This window comes from Mustela lutreola, chromosome 13 (genome assembly GCF_030435805.1).
Source record: "Mustela lutreola isolate mMusLut2 chromosome 13, mMusLut2.pri, whole genome shotgun sequence".
Classification (NCBI taxonomy): Eukaryota; Metazoa; Chordata; class Mammalia; order Carnivora; family Mustelidae; genus Mustela; species Mustela lutreola.
The window spans coordinates 24,942,314-24,949,077 of record NC_081302.1 but is presented as its reverse complement, the minus strand read 5'-3'; the positions used below and the strand labels follow the sequence as shown (position 1 = coordinate 24,949,077).

Sequence of the window (6,764 nt, the reverse complement as noted above, 5' to 3'; positions counted from 1 at the left end):
GAGTAGTGAGTCCTTTTTCCTTTTCTAAATGTAGGTTAGCGGGGGAAAATATCCGTGGAACTAGTTCCTTGTGTATAGCGACTTTGGTGATTTGAGACAAATTTGTATTGATCTTTTTCTTCCCGGGGGTGATCACTGTTTTTTGTTGCCTCCTTCTCTGTGACATTTGTCATAGGAGGAATACCAGAGGATAGAATGCGGGCATCAGTGTCCGATAAGCCTGCTGCTATTTGAGCCGCTCTCACAGACTGATGAGTTCATATTTCTCACCAGACCTGAATCTATTTTGACAAACTTTGCTGTGAGTTTATGTGCCCATGAAGTGGGGTGCCTGAGTGGCTCGCCGGTTAAGCATCTCCCTTTAGCTCAGCTCATGATCTCAGGGTCCTGGGATCGAGCCCCACACCAAGTCGGGCTCCCTGTTCAGGGCAACAGAGTCTGCTTCTCCGTCTCCCTCTGCCCCTCCCCACTGCTTGTGCTCACTCTCTCTGTCTCTGTCTCTCTCTCTCTCAGATAAGTAAATAAAGAAAAATTTCTTTTACTGAAATGTGCACATGAGGTAAAGGTTATTGCTAAGGGACATTTAGAAGCCAGAGCTAAAAAAAAAAAAAAAAAGTGGTGGGCGTGGATTGAGCACTTAAGAGCTGTTAGAGCACTTACCTAACTTAGAGATTCCCATGTTAGGACAAGTTGGTCACTGTGATGAGGAAGCAGAAGGCAAGCTGCGGGCAAAGCACAAGATGACACCCTGCAAACCCCCCACCCTCACGGACACAAACACACACACCCCTGGGTGGGCTCTGTGTGACATTCCTCAGGCATTCCCGGCTGCCCAAAAACTAAGGAAAAGGAAAAGCAAATGGCTATCAAATAGAAATCACAGCCCTGCAAGACATGAGCCTCCATCAGTTTACCAATGGCTTAGTGATTCACAAGGAAAAAAGGTTTCTCATCCATAACCTAAATTCTAGAGACAGACAGACTCCATTTCCTGGAGCTCTAACATCATCCACGCTTCTACAGGGATGTGGGAAACAAAGACAGGGAAATGGAGGTAAAATTAAATCTCCTTCTAACCTGCAGCCCTTTGACAAATACTTGAGGCAGGCAGAGGGTAACATTAACATCCCTTCAGGAAACTCCCAGCTGTCTTAATGCTAATGCCTTACTAGAAGGGAAAAGGACCTTAGCTCGACATTAGTAATGAGTCCAGGATCCTGAGTCTTCTTTAGCATATCAAGTCCTTTTGGACACCTCCCTTTTCCCATACCTCCTCCCACTCCCCAGTATATAATCAGTCACCCCTCACAACCTCTGTGCTGCAGCTCATTCTGCCCACAGGTCCTGGTCCCCATGCTTTAATAAAATCACCTTTTGCATCAAAGATGCCTCAAGAATTCTTTCTCGGCTGCCGGCCCCGGACCTCACCAAAATTTTAAAAACTACATCATCTGGATAGCTTAGATTGACACTAGGTCATCTGCCAAGCTCGAAAAAATTCCATTCAACAAGGTGCTCTAAAACACTGCCCAATCCCCAATTCAGCAGCTCAGCCTTCTTAGCTTTCGGTTTGGCTCTGATAGACTGAAAGCTTAGCTGAAGCTGTTAATGTGCATATTAAAAAAAAAAAAAAAAAATCAACAACAAAAAGAAAAAACAAAAAAATAAAAACCAAAACCAAAAACAAAAACCTGGGTGAAGTTCCCTCTCCTCTTTTTCTATGCTTTTGGAGCTTGGCTATTGACCTGGGACCCTGTTCTCTCTAGTCTCCACCAACCAGAGGATTCAAGAACTTGTGCTCACCTGGTGAACACCTGTCTAGGCTGCAGATTCAAACAGAGAGCTGGGTCTTAGGCATTATTCCCTTTGTGTAACTGTGCCTGTTCTCAGGGGAGTCTGTCATAAGGGATCCAAGTCCATAAGGGACACTGTTGCTTCAGCCTTCATTATTTCATTAGTGCTGGAGAAGTTCCATTCCAGTGGTCTGTGGGATGGTCTGTGATTGGCAGTATCACATATCCTCATGAGAAACCAGAGATGCCTCTTACATTAAACCATTCTTAGCACCTGTGACAATGAAGTCTTTGCTTTTTGAGGCTAAATCTGGAAGGAAACTTTCTGGATCTTGTGAGACTGCATCGTTTACACTCTCCTTGGGGATGGTCCTTGCATCCATAGTTAAACTGTGAAAAGTCTAACTGGTTTGAGTTGCTGTTGAGATAAAAATAAGATCTTATTCGTTGATGGCCAGATGATGGGTTCTTTGAATTGGACAAACTTCAATATTAACTTTTTGTTTGTTTGTTTTAGAGAGATCTTAGTTTAAACAATTTTCTATTGGTAGTTATGGAAATGAGATTGGAAACTGAAGGATTCCATAAAAATCTGGTTTTGTTCCTTTTCCTGCTTCTATTCATGCTAGCCCCTGCATTGGCCACCCCACTTTACACATGGCTTGTAATGCAAATAGCGTATGTCCTCCTTGTAAAGGACAAGGAGTTAGTGATTTCTTTACAATGGATACCATCTAATGAAGGGCCAGGTGAGAAAGACCTGAAGAAGCTATCATAGGCGGATTCCAGACCACTGGAGCTAGACATGTCAACTTGCCAAGATCTCCCTGGATCCAAGAAATAATACCTGGGGCCTCGTCTTTGTTTTATGCTGTTCCTGGATGCCTGAGGGGACATGAAGACCAGACCACAATCCTCAATAACCCCCGCCCCCCCAAGACCCAAAGATGAGACTCCTGCTCCTTTTCCTTTCCGTGTTTCCCAGATGCTCTGTATGTATCCGCCCTCTCTGTGTCTTCAACAAATTCTGCTCTTACCCCCTGCTGGTTTACACTTGATTTCCATCCTACATAAAGCCAAGGACCCTCTTGGTTGGTCCTACAGGACCACCTCTGTGTCCCTGTCCCTCTGTGGACCTGGCCAGCAGGCATCAGAAAGGCCAAATTAAAAGTATAATAAGTATACTTATAACCTTTACCAAGATGAAAGGACAGAAATTACATTTAGAACAAAAATTAAGCTCCACGCCCAGTGTAAATTCTCATTTGTAAAATCTGTCCCTATCTCTTCAGCAAATTACCTTACTTCCCCCAAATCCCCCACCTTCTCCAGAAAACCCCTTTAACAACCCCCCTGCAAATCCCCCACCTTCTCCAGAAAACCCCTTTAACAACCCCCTGCCACTTTTAGTCTCCCTTTCCCTGCAAGATTTCCAGAGAGCACTCCAGGGTATACAGCTTATTCATGTAAATACTAAAAAGCCAGGAAATAAATTGAACAAAAGCACCCAGGATGGCTAATAAGGCTCAGACATAAGCTTCTTTTGCCGGGCTCTCTAAACATGCTCCCACACTTTCCAGCTGGCCTTCTTACACCGTGTCTTTTTGCAGATACATCTTAGAACCCCCCCCCCAAACAATTCATGTCCCTTAGACAGCAGCAGATCTTTTCAATTATTAAGCTCCTTTACCTCCACTTTTCAGAAAATCCTACCAAATTTAGAGAGAAATTAGAAAGATTAGTGTCCATGTACAACCTCACTCGCAGAGACCTTGACTGGCTGCTAACAAGTGTTACTCCCTCCCATGATTGTACTTTATATACTTTAGTTCTCAGACAAACCAGACGGCCCATGGCAAAAAAAAAAAAAAAGAACCTAATGTAGAAAATAGATGACCAGAATTTCTTTAGACCCTATTTATTAATTTGCTTATTTATTTAGAGAGTATGAATGTGTGATGTGTGTCAGGGGGAGGGGCGGAGGGAATCTCAAGCCCCTGGCCTGCTGAGCACGGTACCAAGTGGGAGTCCATCTCCAGAGGTTGAGATCATGATCTGAGCCAAAACCAAGAATCAGACACTTAATCGAGTGAGTTATACAGGTGTCCCAAAAATTGGCAATATATTTAAACAAAAATTTTTGGTTTTGCTTTTTTTTTTAAATAGTTCTGTGATTGGAGATTGACCAGGTTGGAAGCTGATATTCAGAACATAATAGGTTTTGTTTTGTTTTTAATTTGGCCTCCTTTCGTAAGCTAAAATATAACTATGTACCCAGAAGGAAAGAAAAACCTTTTAAACTCCTTTTAAAAGGATTTATGGGTGGACTAACCTATGATGTCATTTGAGTTACAACCCAATTATTTGAGCAATTGGGAGCAATGGTCCTTACCTTATAAATGTTTGCAAAATGAAAACTGCAACTCCAGAGACAATTCAACATCCACTTATTTCTTGTTACCGATCCTAAAACCTCCCCATTTATCTCAAATAAAGGCTTACATACAATATTGACTTTAAGAAACCAGACTGGGTTTTGCAGTCTTTCCCTGTGCTTTTGAAAAGTAAATGTTAACTCTTAATTAGACAATTGAAGAAGAAAATTCCTACAATTGAAGAAGAAAGCAAAACAAAAGGGTGGGCAGGGAGTCTTTTAAAACGCAATCACTAAAACACCATTGCTAGAGGGGCACCGGGGTGGCTCAGTGGGTTAAAGCCTCTGCCTTCAGCTCAGGTCATGATCCCAGGGTCCTGATCCCAGAGTCCTGGGATAGCCTTGCTTTGGGCTCTCTGCTCAGCAGGGAGCCTGCTTCCTCCTCCCTCTCTCTGCCTGCCTCTCTGTCTACTTGTGATCTCTGTCTGTCAAATAAATAAATAAATAAATAAAATCTTTAAAAAAAAAAAAAAATACAACTGCTAGAAAGGCTCTCTTGCCCAAACTCTAGACCATAGTCTGCTTAAAGATCAGTTGTCAGGGACAAATACAAATTTTTAAAAGTCTTCTTCATAAATATTAGCGAAAAGTTTTTAAGCAGGTAACTCTAAATTGTTCTATCTGCCAGAGACGCAAGTATTTAAAACTAGTGAGTGTTGTACCAGATTCATGGCCAAAGTTTTGGAATGAAAGCTATGAGATTTCTGTGGAGGTCTGTATGTTTATGTATGTCTATATTTGTATACCATATAATATTTTTCTACCTCCAGATAATATTGCCAAAATTAATTTGTAAAGAGTTCTATCTAATTGGCTTAAAATTAAGGGCTTATAAATTTTGCATTCTTAAAGTTCTCAGAAATATAACAGAAAGTAGCCCAAATGCATTTCAGATTCATATCAGCTGGAAAGATATTCAATATTAAAGCTAGTTTCAGGCGCCTGGGTGGTTCAGTGGTTGGACCTCTGCCTTCAGCTCAGGTCATGATCTCAGGGTCCTGGGATCCAGCCCCACATTGGGCTCTCTGCTCAGCAGGGAGCCTGCTTCCTCCTCTCTCTGCCTGCCTCTCTGCCTATTTGTGATCTCTGGCTGTCAAATAAATAAATAAAATCTTTAAAAAAAAAAAAAAGCTAGTTTACATTCACTAGTTTAATTACAAAAGGTATGACTTTAGAGTTATCAACACTGAATATAATAGTATAATATAAACTCACAGACATATGACATTTTTCTGCCTCGGTTTACTAGTCCAGTAAATTTATATTAGATATCTTACAAGAATTTGTCTGTAAGAAAAATAGGCTGGATGATGGCTGAGTTTGTCTAATATCTCATGAAGTTTTCATGAGTAATCTAAACGTAATTGTTAAGAGCAAATGATTTACACAGATATAAATAGAATACAAAGTCTTTAGGTTACTTTTTCAAATAGTTTCCCCAAATCTTTTTTGGTAGCCTGAAACCTTTAAGTTTTGCTAAGTTAAGCTAAATGATAAGTTTGTCAATTATTCAGATCATTTATGAATAATATAAAATCCTGAGGCATTAATTTCTGAACATAAATTTATCTCCTTTTGGCTTCTTTTTACAGAAGAACTAAAGGATCTTTGGGTCTATTAGTAAACACTCATGCCACACTGAAAATAAAACATATACTATAAGGAAGCATGTATGTTTAGAAAATATGAAATACATTCATAAATGTGCCAGTGTGAAGAATTCTGGTGTAACGGACAGTTTACAATTGCTTACTTTTTAGTTAAAGTTTCTAAAGGTGAGCCACTTGCCCTCACTGAGAACCAAGTTCAGTAATGAGAATTCTAATTAACAATTGTAGTCAAAACAACTAAAAAAGACAAGGGAAACAATTCTGTATACAAGCTAAGTTAAATATGTTTTGGTAAGAAGGGGTATGAGATGTGAAAATGCACTTTTGTTGAGGGAAAAGAAAATAATTTTGCCTAAAGAGATGCTCCTTATTTTAAAGTGAGAAAGAGAAAAACAAGACAAAATCTGAATGTGAAAAAGAAAATTACAGAAGGCTTATGAAAAAAGAATCTTTAGAAAGGAATATTAATTTGTGGTCAAGCTGGCTATGATTAGAAAAAACTTAATTAAGTTAAATTAAGTTTAATATTAAAAGTGCACTGGTACAAAATTAAAACTTGTTTTTTTCTCTCTCTTAAAAGGATAAAGTTTTCTTGGACTATTGCTCTGTTATTTATAAGAAATTTTAAAATTTTTTCCTTTATATTATAAAGTAGTCTGCCTAAAAGAACAAGGATTTTGTGTTTAATTAATCAAAATAATTTCCTGTGTCTGTGTCAGGTCTTTGATTACTTAAGAAAGTTGAGTCTTTATTAGAAGAGTTAGAGTGGTTTTTTTAGTTTGTTTTTTATAACTATTTAATTTTTTGTGTTGGCCTTTGAAGTCTTTGCCACTATGGTTAAATGGGTAATTATTTCACAGTGACCTATGATCCAATTTGACCAAAAGTTCTCCTTCTTCATGTTGTATTGTTCTATAAACTAGATGA

General features: G+C 39.3%; 1 non-coding gene across 1 annotated transcript; it reads left to right on the top strand.

Annotated features, from left to right (window-relative positions):
• The first annotated feature begins 5,992 nt into the window (after positions 1-5,992).
• Positions 5,993-6,072, top strand: LOC131814219 (small nucleolar RNA SNORD103/SNORD85). Its single transcript, XR_009347210.1, has one exon. It is a non-coding gene; the product is annotated as a small nucleolar RNA SNORD103/SNORD85 (small nucleolar RNA).
• The last annotated feature ends 692 nt before the right edge of the window (positions 6,073-6,764 follow it).